This window comes from Protopterus annectens, chromosome 16.part0 (assembly GCF_019279795.1).
Source record: "Protopterus annectens isolate FY-2018-M chromosome 16.part0, PAN1.0, whole genome shotgun sequence".
In the NCBI taxonomy this organism is placed as follows: domain Eukaryota; kingdom Metazoa; phylum Chordata; order Ceratodontiformes; family Protopteridae; genus Protopterus; species Protopterus annectens.
Genome location: NC_056750.1, coordinates 681,634,935 through 681,655,558, shown reverse-complemented (window position 1 = coordinate 681,655,558; position 20,624 = coordinate 681,634,935). Strand labels below are relative to the sequence as shown.

At 36.7% G+C, this 20,624-nt stretch overlaps 1 protein-coding gene across 1 annotated transcript in view; it reads right to left on the bottom strand.

Moving 5' to 3' along the window:
* Nucleotides 1-20,624, bottom strand: part of LOC122790647 (collagen alpha-1(IX) chain-like) — a 530,662-nt gene that overhangs the window by 507,922 nt on the left and 2,116 nt on the right. The gene's annotated exons all lie outside the window — the stretch shown is intronic.

The following is a 20,624-nucleotide window of genomic DNA, read 5'->3' as shown; positions in this document are numbered from 1 at the left end:
TTGGGAGAAGAGGCAGAGGTGGAAAAGCATACACATGAAGATTTTTCCAACTGAAAGAAAGAGCATCCACTTTCCAAGCTGTGTGATGAAATCCCTTCGTGCAAAACATTGGCAGCTGGTGGTTTAGTGGAGAAGCGAACAGATCTATGTCTGGAGTTCCCCATGACACTGTCAATTTTTGAAATACATGAAGATCCAGTTTCCACTCGTGGGGATCCATGATTTGTCTGCTTAACACATCTGCTAAGGAGTTCTGTGCACTCGGCAGAAACCTTGCCTGAAGAGTTAGTTGCAAGCTGAGCGCAGTCTCCCATAAAATCATTGCTTGCCTGCACAATGGGTAAGAATGTGTTCCCCCTTGTTTGTTGATGTACCACATGACAGTTGTGTTGTCTGTTAGAATCAACACCTGCCCTGGAAGAAGTAACTCCTTGAAAGCCATTAATGCAAACTGGACTGCTAACATCTCTTTCATGTTGATATGTAGATGCTGTAGTCTGGCAGGCCACTTGTCTTGTATCCACTTTCCATTTAGATGAGCTCCTCAAGCAATGTCCGAGGCATCTGTCGTTAGAATCTGACTTGCCTCTGGCCGGGTCACAGAGAGTCCCTTGTTTAGGTGACATTCCTGAGCCCACCACAAAAATTCCTTTTGAATGCAAGGTATTATTTGAATGACAGTGTCCAAATCCTGGCAGTGCTGTGTCCATAGATTTTTGAGATACCATTGTAGCTTCCTCATATGCAGTTTGGCATTGGGAAGCACCAGAATACAAGATGCCATGAACCCTAAGGCTTGAAGGACTGTCCTTGCAGTCAGCCCGGACTGAAGAGATAGTTGATGGAAGTAACTGGAAAGATTCTTTTGTTTGTCCGGGGTTAAAAAGGCCATCTGGGCTGCTGTATTCAGTCTCACACCCAGAAAGCACATGTCTTGAGAGGGTACTAGACTGGACTTTATTTCATTCACAGAATACCCTAGGCATCTTAGCACTGCTATGACATATTCCAAATGCTGTAGAAGGTCTTCCTTTTCTTGAGCCAGAATCAGGCAGTCGTCCAAGTAAGGATAGATTTGAATTCCTTTTAGCCTGAAGTAAGCTATCACTGGAGCCAGAACCTTTGTGAATACTCTGGGCAGTAGATAAGCCAAAGGGCAATGCAGAGAACTGATAATGAGAATTTCCAGCTCGAAACGCAGATACTTCCTGCAACTTAGTCTTATAGGCACATGAAGGTAAGCTTCCTTGAGATCTAAAGTTACCATCCAGTGATCTTTGCCCAGCAGAGGCAAAAGCTGTTGTAACGTCAACATTTTGAACTTGGGAATGTCCAGATAAGTGTTGAGGATAGATAAATCCAAAATTGGTCTCCACGTGTTCCCCTTCTTTGGTACTAGGAACAGGCGAGAATAAAATCCTAGGCCCCTTTCTGGCACAGGAACTGACTGAATGGCCCCTATTTGGAGCAACAGAGAAATTTGCTTGTGAGCCTCTGTTCTTTGTAGAGGAGGAATGTCTGGCATGCCTTTGAAAGGAGGCAAGGTATGGAAATAAAACCTGTAACCGTGGTGAATGATATCCAGAACCCATCTGTCTTGGGTAATTAAATCCCAATTTTCTTTGAAAAGAGACAGCCTTCCTCCCAGAGGTGCTGCCAGGCGGGAATGTACTGGCAGCTGAAAAGGCAGGTCATTGGGCCTGCTTACGAAAGGACTGACCCCTGCCCTCACCAGAAGTCTGAGCAGGTGAACTCCCTGTCCTAGGCCTAAAAGAACCTTGAGCCCTGCCCCTACCACGTCTAGACCTACCCCTAGACTGGGAATCATAAGCAGGATAAGTCCACCCCTTAGTAGGCCAATTTCTACTAAACGTCGGAGGCTGCACCTGCAAAAAATCCTTAACAGTTTGCATAGACTTAGCCTTGTCCTCCATTTTCTTTAAAACTGCTTCCACAGGCGAACCAAACAACACATCAGACTGTAAAGGAGCATCCAAAATCCTTGTCTTAACATGCTCAGCTAAGTTCTGATCTCTCAACCAGGCGTGCCTATGAAGAACAGAACCAGTGGCAGCCACCCTCGAGGAGGCCTGCACAGCATCAAAACCACACTGCAAGGAATGCTTTCCCACTTGTTCAGAAACATGAACTAAATCCTGCAACTCTTTACACTCAATACCTTCAGCCAGAGCATCCACCTTAGACTTCAATTGTGAAAGGAGATAATTCTGATATTTTAACATATGAAACTGACAATTCAACGCCCTCATGGCTAAAGTGGAAGAAGTGTACACTTTCTTTCCCCATCTATCCAAAGCCCTTGCCTCTTTATCAGGAGGAACAGGATTTTTAACAACAGAGGCCTTCACACCTTTAGGCCCCTGAGAGACAGTTTCCGGGTCTGCCCTAGGACTCTTAAACAGATACTTATGAGCTTCAGGCACCCTATAGTACCTATCCGGCTTAACTGGGGCAGGAGGCAGAGAATCAGGATTCAGGGAAGCCTCTGCAAAAACATCTTCCACCACATTCAGAACAGGAGGTATAGCTAAAGGCCTATGCTGGGGTAAAACAAGAATTCCCTAAGCCTCTTTCTGGAATCAGAGAAATCTTGACCTTCCCATTTAAAATGCTCCCTCATGGAATGCAGAGTCTCTGAAAATGAAAAATCCTCAGGAGGAGAAGCTGAAGGAGTAGAATCATCCACATCAGAATCAGAATAAGGAGGATACTCCTGCAAGTCTTCAGCCGAAGACTCAGAAGCCTCGAACATTGCTCAAAACTCTCAAACTCAGGTTCCACCCTAGGCCTCTTATCAGCAGGGGGCATAGAACCTCTAATCATTGTAATCAAATCCTCTGCCATTTTTAGCATATGCTTCTTAGGCAAAGACCCTGAAACACTCGGAGAAACCCCCACTGAAGCTAAAGTAGGCCTGCCTCTTAAAGAAGCCTTGGCAACAGAAGGCGAGGCCCTAACCACCTTAGGAAGAGAGGGAAGAACAGCCACCTGAGAAGCCCCTTCAGCCTGGCCTACTTCCTGAGAGGACACATCCTGTAACAGTAAAGTTTCTCCCTGAGACTCCAAAGACACTCCTGGCAGAACCTCCGGCTCCACTGAGCCTTCTAAAGAACCGCCGTCCGGGACTGTCGGTTCTTCCACTCTAGGCTTCGCTGCTTTGTCCTTGCGCTTTTTGGCTGAAGCGGGCGTCGGAGCATCTGACGGCATTTTATAATTACAACGCTTCCCAAACACTAACCTGGCACAGTCTAACCTTCTCTTAATAGTGCGTTTGTTAAATCTAGCACAAGAGCGGCATCCAACAACGTCGTGCTCAGGCCCTAAACAAGGTATACACAAAGTATGGTAATCCCTATGAGGTATCTGTTTCCCACAAGAAATACAGTTATTCACTTTTTCTGACATCCGGTTAAATACTGAGGCAAGAAAAAACAAAATATTCCCCAACGGGGTACTTAGCCAACTTTGATTCGGTCTGAAACTCTGACTTCAGAAACTTTCAGAACGCCAACCTGCACTCGCAAAACTGCTTCTGCATCGGACCATGCGGCAAAAAAGACTGAGGATATGACGTCGGTCATGCGCATTAGTACCCTGACGTACTGACGTCAGTCTAATGCGCCGTGACCGACGTCAGCCGTATACTTTGGTATTCGGGCCGACTGGACAGCGGACTACCCCAATAGTTAGGACTGCAGCAATGTGGAATGAAGAACATCTGCACTTAGCAGCTTTGACTCAAGCTTCATATTCAAAAAAGTACTTTTGTCACATTCATACATTGATGATTGGCAGTTGTGGCTCAGCCGAGTACTGAATGCAAACATCTGTGTTATTTCATTTACATTATGAATTCACATGCACGCACACTAAAAAGGAGAAGATCAAGGTTAGTTACAATATTTATTTGCTGCACATACAACAAGGTTCACTTGCAAATTCTGGAACCAGAAAGATTATGATTTTTCAACAAGTCAAGAATGCTGATACTTAAACAATTGTAATTAATCAAAGCACTTGTGAATGAAAACATTCTGCCGGGATAAATATGGTGAAAAACTGCCATCTACTTATGCTGGCCCCTTCAGATTTCTGTCATTTTCATAAACTAGGCTGATGACCACAATTTTATTCTGGTCTATATCAGAACATCAAAGTATTAAAACTTCGAATGTTCTGATATTGAACACTATTCAGCAAACACTAAGAATAGCGAAGCTGCAGAACAGCGAATTCTTTCCTCGGGAAAGAATTTGGTTGGCCGTTTCTGTGGCTTCACTATTCTTAGTGCTGTGGTGGAAAGTTACGGGTTGGGTTCAGGTAAGTGTGCGATTGTTTGTACGTTAGGGTTAGGGGCGGGTTAAGTGAGTTAGGGTTAGGGTGCGGTTACGCGTATGTGTGATAGTGACAGACTTTAGGGTTAGGGGCGGTTTGAGTTAGGGTGCGGTTTAGGTGAGTGTGCGATAGTGAAGGACCTTAGGGTTAGGGTTTGGTTTAAGGTAAGTGGGTAGATAGTAATGTATGTTTAGTTTAGTGCAGCGTTAGATGTAGGAATTTAAGTGTATGTGTGTGGTTGCTGTTTGTTTAATGTGCTTGTGTTGTGTGTGTGTGTTTTGGAGCAGCAAATTTTTTCCATGGGAAAAAATTTGCTGTTCTGAATGTTCGATATTTTCATGTTTAGATGTTTTGGGGCCGATGAAATAGCATTCGCTATTTTCATCTTTCGATAATGTGATATAAATGCTTTTATTGTTACACTGTATAAACAGAAGTAATCAAAACACATAACACTGCAAGTGAACTGATCCAAATTATTACAAGCATTTTTACCCACATGCAATCAACCTAAAATAGTACACACCAGAAAATTTTTCAAATGATATTAAAACATTATACTGTATCTATGAATTCCATACAGCAACTTCCCACCAGAAGCGTGCTCTTAAAAACCTCATCTGCCAAACTACTGAAACCAGGGATTTCAACATTAATTTTCACAAGCTACAGATGGACGAGATCACAACTGTGTAACCAAGATGCCATGGCTGTGGGCCAGCTCATGTCATGTTAAGCTAACACATGGCATCAATCCTGGGAAATCTGCCAAATGCTCTGTCTTTCAACTCACTGCTAACATTGTCACACTGCAGGATAATTAAAATTCACTGCCAGACAAAACAAATTCTGAAAGATAAAATATATCATCTTTATTTAAATGACAAATACAAAGATTAAACACTTCCACACTACTCATTATGTTTATATTTCTGTCAGTTCTTTTTAACATTTCAGATATTTTCCACTTTCAGAAACAGTTCCAGTTTTACGCACAGATGGAAAATGTAATCAAAATATGGTTTGCAAAGCATGTTGAATGTTTTGTCTGTCTATAATGGAAGATTTTTAGTCAGTGTTATTCATATTCTTACGAGTGATTGTTAAACTGCGACTTCCACCACATCTGATCCATATATCCTTACTGGTTTTTCCCTAAATCATAAGATGCAAAGCAAGCTCTAATGATGACTAAGAAGGGGAGTAGGGAACCGAGATATGCATGATAAATTATTTTATCAGGGTAAGCACTTAGTCTTTTCTACTTCACGTCCTAAAAATGAGATGACAGAATTCAAATATATGCATGTCTCCATTGAAAAGTCACCTGTTTGATGACTTGTTGAAAAATGCCCACTCAAACCTAACAGACTTGGCACTCACTCTCACAAAACCAGAACATAGAAAGTGATTTCTGCGAAGGGCAAACCTTCTCCATTCCCTCAGTGGAGAGAAAACCCATTCACACCAGCTTTATCCATCTGAGGCTGCTGCAGCCCAAAGAAATCAGTGCACTCACAATTGACAAATAACTCTTCATTCATCCCTCTACAGTGAGTAGCCTTTGATAAAACAGGTTGTAGCAAATGAAACAAATCCCTATTACAAGGTATGCAGACAGAGAAAACTATCAAACAATGCATAAATAGATACACCCACATACACCACAAACTATATGCATTTTGAGAGAGCTCTGTAAATGTATGCAGCATAATTTCCTACAATTGATGTCTATATCCATCAGCACTAAACGCTTCATAATATTTAAGCCATTAAAGGAGTCCAAACCACACGTAAGGTGATTCCTTCCTCTTAATATAACATATGGACTTTGGTAACTGTTACAGAATATGAAGAAAAATACTTAGTAGCTCTGTGGTGAAATGGATATGCACTGGACAAACAATACACAGAAGAAACATTCCTTATGAAATAAAATAATCAGTATGAGACAGGTAAGGGATGCAACTTCTTTGATTGTGACAGCAGTTGAAGAAATGTTTCAATATTTAGTGATGCTAAAACTACATTTTTATTTATATGCTATAAAACTAGCTTAATCAACAACAGCAGAGAGTAAAACAAGCAGGAAACATCATAAACTGGTGACTGTTTGTCTGCTCATAAGATATAAAAATAAAATAAGATAAAATTAGATGTATGGTTAAAATTGACAACATATCCAGCACCAAAACCTGCATTAAGTATTTAAATATAACATACTAAATACATATTCGTTTATGAATCTCTCGGTGGAAGGACTTGATCTCTCATATGCCTGCAGATGGGAAAGCAAGGAATTTCACACAGATGAAGTCAAGTATGCAAAACAGTGCTAGCCTGATGACTTTAAACAGCTACAGAGAATCAGTAGCTCTCTCATTAGCAGAAGGGAGATACGTCAACGACTGGGGAACTAAAAGTTGTTTTACATACAAGGAACGGTCATCATGCAGGACTCTATAAATAAGAATTAAGATTCTAAAAACTGAAGGTGACAAATGGCAACCTGGACAATTCCTGCACAATGGAAGTAACATGTTTAATTCTATCAGTACACTAACTATGGAAAGCTGCACTCTCTCCAGTTGAGCCAGGTTAGTAGCAAAGACAGTAATATAACCGGGAATGGTGCTATCAAGAAGAAATGACATCAAGTCAATTGGAGACAAATTTTTTTTTTAACTCTGGAAATGTTTCTGAGAAGAAAATACACTGAAACTATGCATACCATCAATCATCCATATGATATTACAGAAAGCTGGATCCACTAGATCACCTCCAGTTTACTCCCTATAATTAAAATTTTCAAAGTAAATAGATGGGGGCTCTATCTGGAATCTACAAGTAATCTAAAAAAACTATGTTAATAAAAAACAAAGGACCACTTGTTGAAAAAGTTACCACCCACTGATAAGTGCAATGAGAGAAAAAAAAATCAATACCCACTGCAACAGTCAAACCAAAAGATGTGTTGTTTTACTAAGACAAATACACTACCTCATTTTAAATTACTTTTGTAGCAACTCCTCTTCAAAAACAAAGTCTCCTGACAAAGAACTGCAAGTGAAAGGAGAAACAAAATCTAAAACATGTTCATAATGAATGAGGCACATGATAATTAGGGCCTGCCTCCCTCATTCTCTGTAAGCAGGAGTGAACTTGGGATCCCATACCAAAGCATCTCAATGCAAGTAATCAGGGTTGCTAGGGAAACTGGGTGGAGAAGAGCCTGAAGTCCTCTTGGATGATATATCAGCTGTTGTGAGGTTTAAACTTACAGTTTAATACCTAGTTTTCTGTGAATTGTGCTTTGACATTGTTTTTTTCTTTACTGCATATGTGGACTTTTGCACTTACATTCCGAGTTAGTCAAATTTTTAGGACTATGGAAGGAAATCGGGGTGCACTGAGAAAATCCACCCAGAAACAGGAAGAACATGCAGTCCCCATGCATACAACACTAGAGGGTCATAACTGTATCCTGGACTCTGGATCCAAGATTTACCTGTCCTATTTACTGCATTGCAGTGCCACTTTACAGATTTAGATTCACCATCCAGCAGAAATGCAGTATAATGCAAAGATTTCTGGGGACCATGCAAAAGCATACACCTTAGAATGCTTCTTCTAAAGTGTTAGGCCAATTAAGGTAAGTAGGTTTTTCTAGGAATTGAAAACATACTTTCAGTACAGGAAAATAATTCTCCAAAAGAATGGACTAAGGGAAAGGTTCACAAAGAACTCAGCTTCTGCTTGTTCCTGGTAAAGAATGAGGCACATATTAGGTGAAGGGCAAGAATGTAAGATACTCATAAAAGGACAAGGCTCTTTCACAAAATATGGGTCATAGCCAGGCTCAATTGCAGAGAAAGATGGATCCCTGGAAGCAACCTAGGTAACTGGGGTTTACTTAGTGTCTTTGGCATTGGAGGAACCAGGAAGATAAGGGGAGGAGTAAAGAGCTTTGACACAGTCAGTTCTCCTGGGCTAGGGTAGGGTTTGCCTACAGTTGGAACCATACAAGGAAATGTGATTTATTTTGTGGTTACTGGAGAGACAACAGCTGGGTAGCAGGAAGAGCAGGGAAGCCTGGAGAAAACTTATCTTGTGAAAGATAGGGGACTGTCCTCATGGACAGACAATTGCATGCCCTCTACCTGGTACATATGCCATTAGGGCTGCGGAAAAACTAAAAACCCTGGTGGCTGACTTGTCTCTTGTTTGGCTCTTGCTCAGTGTTGGGAATAAATAGCCTGGTAGACCAAAACAAGGTCTGATGGTTGTCAGGCAAAAGGGGAAAAAATCACGCACATATACGGAAAAAAAATTATATACATACATACACACACACACACGCATATTATATATATATATATATATATATATATATATATATATACACACACACACGAAAGGGAAGATTTCCCATTTCCGCAAAATAGTGCAATCTCGGAGTTGGCATATTTAAGTAAGGGGGGTGTGGGGGGTGCAGGGGGGGGCATAGCCCCCCTGCTATAGACGTTTAGTTTTGTTGTTTTATGTGGTTTCTACTTCAGTGTTCAAACATATGGTCTCAGCCATATGTGGTTCAAATTTGTAAACGTTCGATCTACTGAAGTAGATCCATATATATATACATATATATATATATATATATATATATATATATATATATATATATCTATATATAAAATCTGTGTGTGCATAGATATATATATATATATATATATATATATATATATATACATACACACACACATGTACACAGATTATATATATATATAAAATCATGGGAGCACCGATAGAGGAGGAGGAGGGAGGAGGATTCATTATCTACCTCTGTTGTTTCAATCAAAGAAGAAACTTAAGCTCCTTATACACTATGATTGTGGAGGATTTTATATAAGATTAAGGGAAAAATTTCTCCCTTCAACTCCACCCTCCACTTGCAATTCTGCATTTCTCAGGGGACACAGATGCCATATAGTCAGATGTTTTGATGTGCCAGTCCAGATTTCTTTTAAGGCTGCAAATGTAGGCAAGCAAGTCTGCTTTGTAAGCTTTCTTTTCTTTGCTTAAAATCCATATTTTAGCTGACACTACAACCTAACTTGGTTTTGCATATTAAATTCAGATCTACAGCCTTCTCGCCACTATTAAGACCTGAACGGTGTTAAAAAATATATACTTTTGGTGTGCTCATACTCAATTCTTTGCTACATATGCATGCCTGAACAGGTCAAACAGAACTTTCTTCTTCTGTTAACAGTTTCAACAATACAGATTTCTTAAATATATTATTAAACAATTTCTGTAAAAATTCAACAATTTCTCTAGATAATCATGCATATATTTGTGGCATCAATCCATTAATACCCAGGGTCTTGTGACCTTTTAATTTCTTAATTAAACCATTACGTTCATTGGAAGCTATCCTCACTAAGGCTTTTACCAGTATTTAGTTATAAAAATTAAAAATATGGTAAACTAGGCCATTCATGTTGAAATTTATGTCATCAAAATTATTTTTGAAAATGTGCAACACCTCTTCAATCTCAGTTTTAACTGAATTATTTTTTGTTTATTAACAATACCATTTGGTTTTGTTTAGCTTTAACTATAAACTTTCATAAAATGTTGCAGTTTGCCAGTTTTAATGTCAGTGACCTGAATTTGATCTAGTTAATGTACACAATACATTAGTATTGTCTTAACATATCATGAAATTTTCCAAAGATGTGGATATTCACCTTTACTTAACATGCAAAAAGCCATAGCTTTATTACAGTGAAGGAAGTCAGTCTCAGAGACAAGTTATGTGTAACATGATCAACTGCTGTTGTAGAGTGTGAGCAACAAAAGTAACTTAAGCTGTTGATATTAGTATTATGACTGCTTATATTATTTAAATTATTTGTCAAAAATACTAGAAAAATATATCCACAAACAGCTTCTTGATTATATTCACCAAGAAAATCTCTTTACCCCCACACAACATGACTTCTGGCCAAAGCACAGCACCGCTACTGCTCTGACTTCCTTTATTAATACTATTTCAAAAGTACGATATAACAATAAATTTGTTTCCTGCCTGTTCCTAGACCTATCAAAGGCATTTGATACTGTCTCACATAGGTTACTACTTTTCAAACCTGCTTCACTCAGCCTCTCAATCTCTACTATATCATGGATCTCCAGCTACCTCTCTAATAGACACCAGGCTGTGAAATGGCAATGCAACTACTCTTCCTTTCTTCCAGCACAAACTGCTGTACCCCAAGGCTCCATCCTTGGTCCCCTACTTTTCAACATCGTTATTAATGACCTCCACTTAGTCTATCTACTTTCAACTATCATTCGCTATGCTGATTCCACAATTATCTCCAGCTCTGACATCACACACCTTCGTACCTTAACCCAAGAATCCCTCCAGTCTGTAGAAAGATGGCTTACTTCCCACCAGCTACTACTGAACCCTAAGAAAACCAAACTCCTCCTGTTCCTCACCTCCCTATACCATCACAAAACCTCCTTCACTGTCTCTTCCCTGAATAATACTATTATCTCATCTGAACCCCATACCAAACTACTTGGTGTCATTATCAATGACCATCACAAATTTGATCTACAAACTCAGCAGTGCATAAAAAAGACCAATCAAAAACTAGGCCTGCTCTATAGACATAATAAATACCTTACAAATGCTTCCAGACTCTCCCTTGCTCAAGCCTTTCTCCTCTCCACACTGCTTTATGCAGCCCCTGTTATTACACACCTCCAATCTAACATTCTAACTAAACTTGAACTCACTTATAACAAAATAGCTCAATTTGCCTCCAGCCTACCTTACAACACCCACCATTGTATCGCAATTCTACATCAGCCATTTTCCTGTCCCTCTCTCTCTCTCTCCACTCTCATCCAGCACTATACCCCCAATCACTCTCTCCGCAGCTCTCAAGTCTACATGCCTAACAAAAATATTGGTTAACTACTCTATAACTATTCCATAACAAATGCACAGAACAAACTACCCCAAGAAGTCAGAAGTATCACAGAACCTAACACCTTTAAAATAGTAATTAAAAACTATTTCCACAGACCATGGACATGTCTCTGCCATGACCCAGCATAACCTATACTTCTTTTACATTGACTATTGCCCTCTCAGATAATACCATACTTGTCCTCACATTGGTTTCTTACCTGTTCTTTCTTGTCCTTACTCCTTTTTTTCTAGTCCTTACTCCTCCTACTTTTTTTCCCATTATATACTACCTCCAACCATATACCTTAACAGCTTCCTCCTCAAAATATACCCTTCCTTGTGCTATTTCTATATTCTTCTCATCTCTCACTACAACTTTCCTCAATAATACTAAAAATCAGGTCTCGGTTTGTCTTTCTACAATATCTTTACAGGCCTTTAATCCCGGTGTATAAATCTCTCAGATACTTGTAATTTTTGTATTCATTTCAGAATAATGTTTTCTTTTGTAAAAACTGAACCCACCTTGTGCAAAGAATGTTAGTTTTTATTGTATTATTTAATTTAATTACTATCTTTGTTAATTAATGCCCAAGTAATGTAATACTGGAGCTTTTCTCCTCAGGTCTCTGCTGAAAAATGGCTTCTGCCCAGCATACCTCTCAAACTCTTAGAGCAAAAAATCTGGACAAAGCCTAAAATGAAGGGGGGGGGGGAATATAGGGACAGATTTTAAATATTGCTCTTAAAAAAATAGAAATCAATAGAATAATAGGTTTTGCATTAGCATGTATTTTCTAAAGGACGTGGAGTCTTAAACTCAAATGTCTGTCATTATTTAGTGACTTCAATCAGCAGCTACTTGCCGGAAGGGAAGAGATGTTAGGAGGAACACACCAAAAATATGAGGCAAAAATCTGGACAGTTTGCGAAAACCTGTACAGTTAAGAGGAATGCTGCCCAGCCAGACTAACCCAGTTACTAACTGTTAAATAAAATAAAAAAAAAGACTTTTAGTGGTATGTGGAAAGCAAGTTTGTGGTCAAATGGGGCCCTTGGCAGGGGAATGGACCAGGATCTCCCACCCACAGCATTTCTGGTGTCCAATTACATTCTTTTCTCCAATTATAACAAACACTGTTCAAAACTGACGGAATGCAGCAACTTCTTTACTTTTGAAATGAAGGCAGAGCTATATATCCTTTGTTGAAAGGTTAGTTCCACTAGGTTAGTAGTGTATTTTCAGGGCAGACCCCTTATGGTATTTGTACTAGTAGGGGAAATTTGGTCAGGGCATTGAGGAACTTCTCCTACTCTTTGGGGTAGGGGCACTCAGAGTGTGGGGCAACTTACTTCTTGTTTCCTTTCCAGGTGTGTAGACAGCCCAGAGAAACAGGAGGAATGGCTGAGTGTGAGTCGAGCAGCAATGGAGAATGAAAATATGAGTATAGAAATGGTACAATTAGCTAAAAGTCATCCAAATATAATAGAAGTGGAGGAATCATCTGTACTGGAGCAGAAGAAGGAGATAATGGAGCAAAGTAGTGTATTGGAGGTTGCAGCAGAAACAGGAATGGATTCGAAGGACCTGTTTCAAAAGGAATTCTTCAAAGGGGAGATGGAGAGTCAACAGGAGTGTAATATTACAACCATCAAATCTGGAGGGTTGCAGGATGATTATTTAAAAGAGCTTTCAAATCAGTGCGAGACAGAGAGTGAAGTTGCACCATCTTGGTGCAAGATAATGGAAAAAATACAAGAGGAAAATGTCAATAAAGCAGCAGGAAAGAGGCCATATGCACAAAGGAGTGAATGAGGGAGAAAGAAGGGTCAAGGAGGGGAAGGAGACAAATAAATTTACTGTGCGAGTAGGTTTAGACAGGTATGAAGTTTGGGACTTGATGATGATACCATTGGGTGTTACAGCAAAAGAGGTAAGAGACGTCATTCTTATCAATAAATAGACATTTTCAGGCCATGGAAAACTTTATAAAAAAATATGAACAAAAAAAGAATGACAATCCATGGTCAGAGTATGTGGTGCAATTGTTCTATAGAGAAACGAAAAAGAGAGTTATGGTGCAATTCAGAACTGAAATTGAAGGAAAAAGCTTAAGGGAACATATATTGTACTTATGTTAAGATGTTATGGACACAACAAAACTTTATGATGAAAGGGGTTTATGGACTGGGGAGATGGGAAATGTGGGATTATATCAAAAATGGAAAATGATAAATACATATTCCTACTGTTAGTAATGTAAATGGCAATAGAGGTTTTTTGAAATATAGAGGACAACCTAAGACATGTTTTTTCTGTGGTAAAGATGATTATTTGATCTGTGGTAAAACTGGACATGAAGCAAAAAATATGATTTGAAATGTAAGAAATGTGGTAACACTGGTCATACATGGTTAGAATGTGATGAAAATGTGCAAATTATGGAAAAAGAAGACATGCAAAAAGTAGATCAGGAAAAAATTAAAAGAAAAGAACAACAGAGGCAGATTGAGACACAAGATATAGAAATAAATCCAAAATATGGGGAGAAAGAAAGGGAAGAAGTATCATTGGAGAAAAGTGAAGAACATGTGAATTGGAAGATAGTGAGAGGAAAGGAAAAACTCTATAGGGAAAAGAGTGAAAGAAAGGAAAAGTATAATTACAAAAGAAAGCAAAAATGTAAAGGATGAGAAACATGTTATACGAATTTCTATTAAAAGACAAAGATTTTAGATTTAAATGTTAACAGCATGAAAAATATTAAGAGAAGAATAGGAATTTTGGAATGGTGTATCTTAGTAAATCCTCATACTATTATATTAGAGGATGCTAGATTATTACCAGAGGAAGAAAGGAAACAAACAGAAAAGCTATGGGATGGACCTATCATTTGGAATATAGATACTTGTTCAGGGATTTGTATACTGTGTCGAAAAGATATCAAAATATTAGATATTACTATTGCTGAATTAGGATGAATTGCAGTATTAGACGCAGATGGAACTCAAATGTGTGCAGAACTATTGCTATATATGCATATATCACAAAGAAAGAGTGAATGTTTAAAAATATCCTTAACTATGTTTGTATTAATATAGATAATACTAGTAGGAGACTAATTGTAATTTAAGAACAAGAAAGAAAAATTGTAGTGATGTCAAAATAAGTAAATGAAATAATGAAATGTGTCAAATTATATATATGGGACAATATATACTGGAGTTATATAAGAAGTTAGATTAAAACTGAAATTATTTTTAGTATCAGCTTCAAAATCTTACAGAAAGGAACGCGAGAAAGAGGATTTTCAGACCATAAAGGGATATGGATAAAAGTACATAAGAAAGAATATATAAAATAGGTAAAATAATTAAAAGGTTAATGAAACAGAGTTAAAGCAAGATGATAGGAGAGAAATAATTATGTTATGGAAAGAACACATACACATGATAATGCTTTAGGAAAACTAGACAAGTTGGTGGATATGTCTTAAGCAAAAATATAAAAAATGCTTTTAAAATATATGAAGAATAAGAGAAAAAAGAACAAGTATTAAACATTAAGTCAAGATAGGTTTTGAGATTTGATAAAGAAACAACTTTTTATAAAAAAAAAGAGAAAAATATATGAAATGACTCAAGTAAGAATTAAGTATTTACTACATAAGCAAAATATTGTTTACAAGGAAGAAAAGAAGTAGCAGCACTTTATTTAAACAAGTTGGTGAAACAAAATAAAGTAATAAGGGAGTTAAAGGATAAAGAATGAAATAAAGTAAAAACACAAGAAAAGATATGTGGAATTATTAAAGAACACTTAAGACAATCATTTATGAAAAAAAGAAACAAAACAAAAGTATGAAGTTAATAGATTAAAGAAGAGATTGAAAGCGTGGAACAAAATATAAGACTAAAAGAGGTAAATGAAGTATTAAAAGGCATTAAATACGATCGAAAGTGGTACTGGCGACAGAAATGAATGAGCGAATGCTGAACCACTTGTAGTTTATTAGAAAACAGCAGTTAAAATACCATAAACGCTTTACAATAAAATTTAGCATTTTCGTCCATATAAATCAGACTTCTTCAGATGCGTGACCTAAACCTCATTACAATTGTTTTATATTTAACCTATAAACCAAGAACCAATACATTCAAAATTCAAATTAAGGAATGAACCAATGCTGAATTAGAATACATGAATATTCAAACAACCTCATGAATATTTAATTATTCAACATTCCCATCGTGTAACTACTACACTATCTTTCCTAACCATTCCATATAATAATTCATGAACATTATAAAAATTGAACATAAAATCATTTAAAATCCAATAAATACTATAAAATAAAACTCCAAAAGCAAGGTGCAGAAACGGAGATGATGTACAATCCACTATAAAGCTTTATTCAACCACCAAATCCACAAACAGTATGAAATAGAATGAAAAACGAACACTTGAAAATACATAAATGCCTTAGATATTCCACCATGCATTTTCGTTTCATACATAGACTTCATCAGATGACCAGCCTGTAAAAATAGCTCGAACAGCAGCTCCTCCATTACTCTTGGGTCCAGATTACCCACAAATAGAGCCTTATCTGCCTCAGGCAAGTATAAAATAAAACCAATCTATATAAAATATACTTAAAATGTATATATAAAATAAACTTTTAAAAATTTGATAGCATGTGAATTGGTTTTAAATTTCTTTTAACAGATTATTGTGAATAAAACATTGACACCTTCAGTCAACTAAGAATATTACATTCATTAAACAACATTCAGAGCTTAGCAGCCCTCAATTTTAAAAGTGGCATAATAGAAATAAAATCATTTAACCCTGGGTGTTTTCCCGATTCTAGGGTTACGTGCCACCATAATTCTCTGTATTTTATTTGTTTCTCCCATGGGCCGCCCCTTATATCTTTATTAATTTGTTCAAGTACTGAGAAATAAAATTTGCAATCATCACATTCCTTAGAATGTTTAAATAGGGCTTTAGTCTCCTTACCCTTCAGCATGTCATAAATGTGTTCATAAATTCTTCTTTTTAGGGTTCTTTCTTTTTACCCCACATAAAAAGATTTACATTTATGACAAACAGCTAAATATATTAACCCCTTTGAATCACAGTTGTAATACCCTTTACTTCTAATCCACTTTTTCCTGCACTGAAGATAAATTTCCTTGGTGTTCATGATGTATTCACACTGATTATAATGTCCACACTTGTATGTACCTAGTTTTGTTTTACCCCCTGTATATATTTTCTTCTTTTCTTTATTTCTAAAATATTCTTTATACTACTTGAATTTTTATATACTACTTTAAAATCTAATCCTCAAACACCCTCCAAATCAGTAAGGGAAACAAATCTATTCCATTCCTTCTGAAATACATTTCTAACCTTATTATTTATTGCATTGCATTCCAAAACCAAAACTTGATGAAAATTATTAACAGCATCTGAGCCTTTTCCTATTACATTATTACTATTGTCACTATTCATTCTATCACCCTTAATTGTTTTAAATTTGTTTTCTTTACCTTTTTCAACTTCTTTCCTAATATTTACTACAAATTCTTTAGGGTAACCTCTTTCAACAAACATTTTCTCCAATAAATCACATTCGATTTTGAAATCACTATTAGCACTGGTCATGCAGCACCCTCTTACAAATTGTCCCTTCACTATATTTCTTTTACAATGTGAAGAGTGTGCACTTTTAAAATGAAGAAAAGAATTACAAAAAATGGGTTTTCTATAAATCCTAGATTCTAATGTATAATTATTTTTGTAAATCTCCAAATCCAAATATTGTAGGGTGTTGTATGACATCTGATGCATAAATTTAAGAAACGTTGTCATTTTACTAATGTATTCCATGAATTCTTCAAACATTTCCCTACTGGCTGTCCAAAAAATAACTATATTGTCTAAAAACCTTCAATACAAAATCCAGCAGGATTTAAATTTTGAATTCAATATACAAGTTTCCTCCCATCTTGCCAAAACCAAGTTTGCAAAAGTGGGGGCACAAACTGCTCCTATTGCTACTCCTTGTGTTTGTTGAAAAAATTCTCCATTAAATACCAAAAAATTTTTTTTTAAAACCATGTCCATTAAACATACACTTGCTACTTTTTCTTTATAATTGCCTATCTTCAAAAATAATTTCTTCAAACATATTCATTCCTGATAGATACGGTGTAGATGAAAACAAATCAACTATGTCTATAGTGACAAAAAGTAAATCATGAGAATATAAATCTGAGGTTATCTCTCAACAAATCCCAAGAATCTTTCTTTAAGTATAACTTTTCTACTTGTCCAGACATGTTTTACCTTAGTATCTATGTATTTTGCCAAAGGATAGGTTTTAGAACCATCAGCAGATACTATAGGTCTAAAGGGTGGGTCTTCAGAATTCTTATGTATCTTTGGAATTCCAAAGATTGTAGGGGCCTTAGGTTTTTGCACATTCAAATAATCAAACATTTTCTTATCAATGGTGCTTTCTTGTAACAAGTCCATGAGGTTAATTTCTATCTTATTATAGGCCAAATCAACCTCATTTCTAGAGACACAAGAATATTTAGTTTCATCCCTAAGAATTTGATTCATCTTACCTTCGTATTGTATATTATCCATTATTACTATCCCCCCACCTTTGTCTGGTTTCATTATTCTAACATTCACATCACATTTTAATTCTTGTAATATTTCCATTTCTTTCCTATTTAAATTTGTCCCATATTTAATATTAGTCTGAGCATTTCTGATTTCCACCTCCATAATTATTTCTAAATTCTTAAGTTGCACATGCATAGGGGGATTATATGTAGTCTTTCGTTTTAAAAGCTGATTATTTTTACCTGTACTATTCTTAAAAATAATTTCTAAATTCACTTTTCTTAAAAATAACTTAATGTCTAATAACGTCCTAGTTAAATCTCCCTTACCATAAGGAATACATTTCAGTCCCTTGCTTAAAAGGTTAAAATGTTCCTCACTAAGAATAATATTACTAAAATTGTAAATGGAAAAATTATTGTAGGTATTCTTAACCCCTTCAACTAATATCTTGATACCATTGTTTTGATCATAAATGGGGAGGGGTACTACTATCTAGTATCTCCCCCTCCTTCTTCTCCCCCCATTTGAAAATTTTCATGTAAGTATCCATTTTTATTGTGTTGCCTCTCTGATCTAGGCAGGGGTGGAAAATCCTGATAATAATCCCTTTCCTGATACCTTTGTTCGTTATGAACACTATCTTCTTCTGTCTGTCTATTTAAACTATTGTTATTGTAGTACTTGTATGTTGGCTTGGGGTAACTAATATTATTTTGATACTCTTGTACATCCCTCTTTAATTTTTTCATCTTACTATTAACCAATTCACCACATTTAACATCAATTTCACCCCTAATTTTAAAGTATTTCTCTTTCTCTTCACTAATACCAAAAAAAGGTCCTCTTTAACACATGAATCCAACTCATCTATTTCATTCTGTAAATTTTCTTGCAATCTAGTATTCTCTTTAACTATAAGCTTCAAAATACCTATCTCACATTTGTTAAATACTTCTAATGATTCAAAGACAGACCCTATTTGCACATTATTAGGGTATTTGTGAACACGTAAACCTTTTGGACCAATGTTCCTACTGATACATTCAGTTAAATAAGCATTTTCAATACATAATGTTCTGAATTTTAACATTAATTTTGATAACTTGTCCACTTTTACACGATAGGAATCAGAATTAGATGGCATTTGAGAACCACCAGATTCAAATTTAAAACAGTAATTGGTTTTCAACCATTCAGTAGTCTCTTTGCAATTATAGTTTGAAACAGTACCTGAAATTGCCTGACTAAAAGTCAGCGGTCTTGTTTTAATTGTAGTATTAGCGTTTCCTCCATTTGTGCACTCTCCAGCAATGTTAAGAAAAATCCTTGGTGTGGCATCCGGATTAAAAGAATCACCATTCGGTTCATTTAGGTCGCCGGCGTCATGTTGATTGCCAATAAGCTCCGTTTTCCTCTTACATTTCTGATCGCCAAACCCTTCGGTTCCACTTCCTGTTGCTAAGGTGGGATTAACACTTGCTCCGATTAGCGATTGGCACAAAGGTGTCAGTAAGTCAATCAGCTCCGTGAGTTGGCCAATCAATTTGCGTGATTGGCCCAACTCTTCCTGACCCTTGCTTTCAACCAAGGGCTCCTTTTCCATCGCCAGTCCACAAAAAATGAACTAATAAACCAAAAAATGCAGGTAGCACTTCCACAAAGACCAATAAATACGATCGAAAGTGCTACTAGCGATAGAAATGAATGAGCGAATGCTGAACCACTCATAGTTTATTAGAAAACAGCAGTTAAAATACCATAAACGCTTTACAATAAAATTTAGCGTTTCCGTCCATATATATCAGACTTCTTCAGATGTGTGACCTAAACCTCATTACAATTATTTTATATTTAACCTATAAACCAATACATTCAAAATTCAAATTAAGGAATGAACCAGTGCTGAATTAGAATACATGAATATTCAAACAACCTCATGAATATTTAATTATTCAACATTCTCAAGTAAGAATTCTCCTGTTGCCTATTCCTTGCCTCGGTCACAAGATTCATTTTTCCCTATTAGGAAAAATACAGGTGACAGAGGCAAGTAATAGACAACAGGAGAGTTATAACATTGAGAAACTTGCCATTTTTAAATTTAATAATCACTATTTTGATATAAAAAGGATTTTAACCCATAATTGGTGTATTTTCAGGGTCAATAGGGAACAACTAGAACTAGTGGGTCCAGTACCTAGAATAATTTACAAGAGAGAACACAGCCTAAAGAATATCCTTGAAAAGAACAGAAATCTGAATAGGAAGGGTAATGGTATGGTGAAATGTGAATTCTGTTTACAACATAGGGACATTAAAGTTGGGAAAGAGGTAACAGTCCCACATTATAGTAAGATTTATTTGAACAAGAAATACACATGTAGCAGCAAAGCTGTGGTATACTTAGCATTATGTGCCTCATGTCCCTGTTTCTATATAGGGAAAACCATCAATACCTTAAGGACATGAATATATCAGCACATCTATGACAGTAAAAACGACAAGAAAAATGTTTTAGCCGTCCACATTGCTTTACATGAGGGACATAAATTTAATTTTACAGTTATAGACCAGGCTGCTGTGCATGAGAGAGTGGGCCCACTTAATGATTTTTTTAAAACAAAAAGA